This window comes from Sapajus apella, unplaced genomic scaffold, assembly GCF_009761245.1.
Source record: "Sapajus apella isolate SASKATOON/1434 unplaced genomic scaffold, GSC_monkey_1.0 scaffold27, whole genome shotgun sequence".
In the NCBI taxonomy this organism is placed as follows: Eukaryota; Metazoa; Chordata; class Mammalia; order Primates; family Cebidae; genus Sapajus; species Sapajus apella.
The window spans coordinates 325,433-331,227 of record NW_022436967.1 but is presented as its reverse complement, the minus strand read 5'-3'; the positions used below and the strand labels follow the sequence as shown (position 1 = coordinate 331,227).

The following is a 5,795-nucleotide window of genomic DNA, read 5'->3' as shown; positions in this document are numbered from 1 at the left end:
AGGGGAGGGGAGGGGAGGGGAGTCTATAAGACACAGTACCTTTTGATGGTGACTGGCACTAAATCTGAAGTGAATCTGATTTTCTGACCTCGGTGACAGTTATGGTTTTTCCAGTCATGTGACCAAACATGGCACATTTTCACTAAGCTTCAGTTTCCTTGTTTGTAAAGGATGTTTACAAAAATAATGTTTACAAGCATGTTTCTTCCTTCATGAAATTAAATATGAGTTCATCTGTGTCATGTACACAAAGTACTTAGCACAAATTAGAGAGGTACAGTAAACATGCAATACATGTATGGGATCCTTAGCTTTCTATTTTTATTCCCTTCTTTTCATCCTAAACACCATACTTCAAAACAGGGTCAGGCCAGGTATGGTGGTTTATGCTTGTAATCCCAGCACTTTGGGAGGCCGAGGTGAGTGGATCATTTGAGCCCAGGAGTTCAAGACCAGCCTGGGCAACATGGTAAAACTGCCCTTTTCCAAAAGTATTAAGTAGAAATAAAAAAGAAAAAAAAAATTAGCCAGGAGTGGTGGCTCACACCTATAGCCCCAGCTACTTGGGGGACTGAGGTGGGAGGATGGGTTAAGCCTGGGGAAGTTGAGGCTGCAGCAAGCCAAGATCATGCCACTGCACTCCAGCCTGGGTGACAGAGACCTTAGCTCAACAAAAAAGGGGTCACCCCATTTCTATGCTTCCTAAATTCCATCTGCCTTAATTCAACAAATATTTATTGAATTCTTCTATGTTCTAGCTACTCAAACATGAAAAACAGAGTCCTCACCCTCGAGGACATATATATAATACATTAACAATAACAATCTCTATGATAAAATTCTTTCTTTCTTTGCTATTGGCACTAAAATAGCTGGTATCATATGTGGCCGTGTAGTACACATGAAGTTTACTTTAGTGGAGTGTGTTCAGGAGTAGGAAAGAACCACAATTAATTTTCTTTCCATACCAGCTCATATAATGAATCATTTCATTTCAAATAACAGTACATTAAAAGTTTAAATTGATAAGTCTAGGTATTTTGAATGTTGCCATAATTTTACAGGTGGTAAAAGAGGCTCAAAATGTTCTTTTTTTTTTTCTGCAGCTGTGCATTTTAATTTCCTATTTTTCCCCTGTGGATTCACAGAGGAAATCATGTTAGAAAAAAAAAGAAGTCGGCCGGGTACAGTAGTTCATGCCTGTAATCCCAGCACTTTGGGAGGCCCAGGCAAGCGGATCACCTGAGGTTAGGAGTTCGAGACCAGTCTGACCAACATGGAGAAACCCTGTCTCTACTAAAAATACAAAATTAGCCAGGCGTGGTGGCACATGCCCATAATCCCAGCTACTTGAGAGGCTGAGGCAGGAGAATCACTTGAACCCGGGAGGCTGAGGTTGTGGTGAGCCAAGATTGTGCCATCACACTCCAGTCTGGGTAACAAAAGCAAAGACTTCTTTTGTCTCAAAAGACAAAAAAGAAAAAAAGAAGTCATCCTAAAGCTGAATAGAAGCCTGGCCAACACGGTGAAACCCTGTGTCTACTAAAAATGCAAAAATTAGCCAGGTGTGGTGGTGTGCCCTGCAATCCCAGCTACGAGGGAGGCTGAGGCAGAAAAATTGCTTAAACCCAGAGGACAGAGGCTGCAGTGAGCCAAGATCACAAAGATCACACCACTGCACTTTAGCCTGGGTGACAGAACAAGATCCCATCTCAAAAAAAAAAAGAAAAAAAAAAAAGCTGAATATATCTCAGTTTCTCTTCAGCAAAAGCTATGAAATTTTAAGAGTCCAGAAGCTTGAGTCTATGTTTTTCTCTGTTGCGTCCCCAGTTCCTGATCCAAAATCTGGCAAATAATAGATGCTCAATAAGTCTTTTTGGACAGAAAGTGATAATAACACAAGGGCTGAGGCAGACAGGCCCTTTCAGGCCGTATCCACCATGAGACACATGGAGTTTGGGAGCACTTGGGAAAGGCATGAACAGCAGGTGCACATCAGAGCACCCAGAGGTGGGCATCCTCCCAGGAACTGAAATGTACAGTGCAAGGACATGCCCATGGAGATGCCCATGGGAAGGATGCCAGGCATATGCCAGAATGTGCCTGGAGAGACAGGCCATCCCAGCCACAGGGAGAGAACACAAACAGGACTCCACAGGAGCCCAAATTGATTATTCTGAATTTAATATTTGTTTAAGTTCTGAAATTCATCTCGATCAACAAACCCTAAAATAGAAAAATCTAAAAGATAGGCCATCCCAGTGATAAAATCAGCACCAAAATTCTAACCTCATCATCCAGAATCCAGACATTTAAAAAATAGCAGAGCCTAACATAAAAGGGGACAGACAAGATTATTCCCTGGACCCAGTGATTCCCTCAAATTGCCCCCCATTTACTTTCCAATACCTGCAATGAGCAAGCATACGCTCTCTAAGTGCCCAAAGCAGACACTCAGGTTTGCATTCCCTGATTTTTTAATTGAATTGCTTCCCACAGGGGGGGCCCTCACTGATACTGATTTCTGTATGTTTTTGCTAATACTGTAGAGTGAAAAAATGTATTAATAGTATATAAAGAAGCTTTATTACTAATTTGGAAATTCTTACAACTCTGAATCAATTATTATAATCTTACAAAATCACTGCAATTGAAATATTTTAGTCTAGCCATTAAACTTTGGTTAACAATGATTCATAATCGCCCTAGTAACACTAGGTAATACAACCAAAAGGAAAAAAAAAAAAAAGATATGAGTGCAATGATTTAGATACGTGCAGGGTATGATGGAAGCAGCTAAGAGGAGTCTCTCACCCAGTTTAAGGGGTGAGAAGGGAAGAAATAAGAGGTTTCCTGGAAGACCCAGTTGAGCCTAAAAGGTTCCTCTCACCCCATGCAAGATCAGCTCTCGTTTTCATTTGTATCTGGATACAAATTGACCATTTTGAAAGGAGTGAATAAATCTGAATGCTGAATATGTCTAAACCCAAGGAACAGGGGTTGTCACTGAGACCTTTCAAACACTGCAAGACTACTCTATTGTCATACAACTTATGATCAGAGGTCACATGGAAGCAAACTGAATAATCAAAATAATCAATTTGCAAAAGATTTGTATTTCTTCAAAGCAATGTAAGACAAAAGGAAGTTGGGCATGGTGGTTCATGCCTGTGATCTCAGCACTTTGGGAAGCAGGAGGATCACTTGAGGCCAGGAATTCGAGACCAGCCAGGCCATCATGCAAAATCCTGTCTCTACTAAAAACATAAAAGTTGGCCAGGCATAGTGGGGCGAGCCTGTAGTCCCAGCTGCTTGAGAGGCTGGGGCACAAGAATTGCTTGAATCAGGGAGGTAGAGGTTGCAGTGAACTGAGATTATGCCACTGCACTCCAGCCTGGGCGACACAATGAGACTCTCCCTCAAAATAAAATCTAAAAAAAAAAAAAAAGAAAAGAAAAAGAAAAAAGGAGGTTCTAGCACTTTTGGAGGCCAAGATAGACAAGTCACTTGAGCCCAGAAGTTCAAGACCAGCCTGGACAACACAGTGAAACCTTGTCTCTACAAAAAATACAAAAATTGGCAGGGTGTGGTGGCAGGTGCCGGTAGCCTCAGCTACTCAGGTGGGTTGAGGTGGGAGGATCGCCTGAGCCTGGAGAGGTCAAGGTTGCAGTGAGCCACGATCGCACCACTCCACTCCAGCCTGGGCAACAGAATAAGACTCTGTCTCAAAAAAACAAGAAAAGAAAAGAGAAAAGGAAGAGTGGGGGAGGAAGAGGAGTAGAAGAGGGAGAATAAACAAGTCTCCCAGCAGAAAGGAAATGGGAGACTTGTTATTCTCCCAGTTAAACTGGAAGAATAAACAATGTTACCTTATATAGAGAAATTTTACCTTATACAGAGATGTTAAGGTAATGTTACCTTGTACAGAGAAACTTTCTCCCTATAAATGTACATGTCTACCCTGATCAGAATTTACAGAGAGCCCATCATCATAAACTCAAGCACCTTTCATTATTTTTATCAGAAAAATGGAGGGCACTTACACTGGTAAGTGCTTTAATATTTCCTGAGCAATGATGCTAAGTGCCGGAAGATGTTATTATGTCCCGTGCCTCCTTCCTCTGACGTCTAAGGCACACTTGGAAGAATGGCAAATGATGTTGGGAATATGTTAGAATGATGTGAGGTCAAGGAAAATGGCCAAATGTTGGTAAAGATATCTACAAACGACACCTATGTCATCTCTTCAAAAATCCATTTCACTTGGAAGAAGAAGAGGCCAGAACGACCCCCGGACCGACCAAAGCCCACGTGCCACCGCATCCCGCGCCAGGCGCCTACGTCCTGCCGCGGTCACCACCATGCCCAAGAGAAAGGCTGAAGGGGATGCTGAAGGAGATCAAGCCAAGGTGAAGGATGAACCACAGAGAAGATCTGCAAGGCTGTCTGCTAACCCTGCTCCTCCAAAGCCAGAGCCCAAGGCTAAAAAGGCCCCTGCAAAGAAGGGAGAGAAGGCACCCAAAGGGGAAAAGGGAAAAGCTGATGCTGGCAAGGAAGGGAATAACCCAGCAGAAAATGGAGAGGCCGAAACAGACCAGGCACAGAAGGCCGACGGTGCTGGAGATGCCAAGTGAAGTGTGTGCATTTTTGATAACTGTGTACTTCTGGTGACTGTACAGTTTGAAATACTATTTTTTATCAAGTTTTATAAAAATGCAGAATTTTGTTTTACTTTTTTTTTTTTTAAGCTATGTTGTTAGCACACAGAGCACTTCATTGTTGTTTTGGGGGACGGGGCATATGTCACTAATAGAATGTCTCCAAAGCTGGATTGATGTGGGGAAACGCCTTTCCCTTCTAGTTTTGAGAGACTTCCTCTTGGCTCCCAGGAGGAGGGATTCCCTGACTTTGACACACATGGCCACCTTGGCACACAAAAGCCTTGTGGTATGGAAAAACAAATTCGTTTTTCTGTCCTCTTCTCCCTTTCCGTCTTTCCGCATAGACTTAACTCCCTTAAGCCCAGACATCTGTTGGGACCTGACCCCCAGTCATTGGTTACCAGTGTGTCAGGCAATCTGGACTTGCCAGTGATGCCACTGAGATGGCACCTGTCAAATGAGCAGTGATTCCATTTCTAGATTGTGGATCTTCAGATAAATTCTGCCATTTGCATTTCACTTCCTAAAAGTCTGGGTTGGCTCGTGAAAAGTTGTTAAACAACATGCTAAATGTGAAATGTCAACCCTCACTCTAAACTTTCCCTGTTCAGAGCATCAGACGAAGACTTCATTGGGTTTTATAGTGGCTTTCTGATTTGGGGTAGTCCATCAAAGAAGGGAGTTTGAAAGTTGTTGTATACTGTTAACGATTGTCTGCCCATGTCCTGCCTGAAATACCATGATTGTTTATGGAAAGTATCTTTAATAAAGCTGGATACAGTTTGGCTTGGAAAAAAAAATCCATTTGACTCATACAGCAGCAAAAGAATTTGTAATGAGTTTGGAGAGAGTGAAGTAACACAATTGTCTGAGAATAGTCTAAGCTTTCTTCCCTACTCTCTGTAGGGATCTATTAAGGACACAGGAAATGGAAAGAGAAGCTCAGTGTATGGTGAATGTCAGTTACTATTACATGTATTAAGCTCTTCTGCAGAGGCCTCAGGTATAGACGGGTATATAACAAGGAAAATACATAAACAAAAAAACACCTGCCTTCCACGGTTATTTGCCCCGGCCCTCTTTGTGAACTTATTGAGACTTGGTGAGGTTACAAGAGAGATGCCAGAAAGTGTA

At 42.4% G+C, this 5,795-nt stretch overlaps 1 pseudogene across 1 annotated transcript; it reads left to right on the top strand.

The window, feature by feature from the left end:
* The first annotated feature begins 4,346 nt into the window (after positions 1–4,346).
* LOC116560797 lies at positions 4,347–5,461 on the top strand (annotated as a pseudogene). The gene has a single exon (XR_004273139.1). The product of XR_004273139.1 is annotated as a non-histone chromosomal protein HMG-17 pseudogene (transcript).
* Positions 5,462–5,795: the final 334 nt, after the last annotated feature.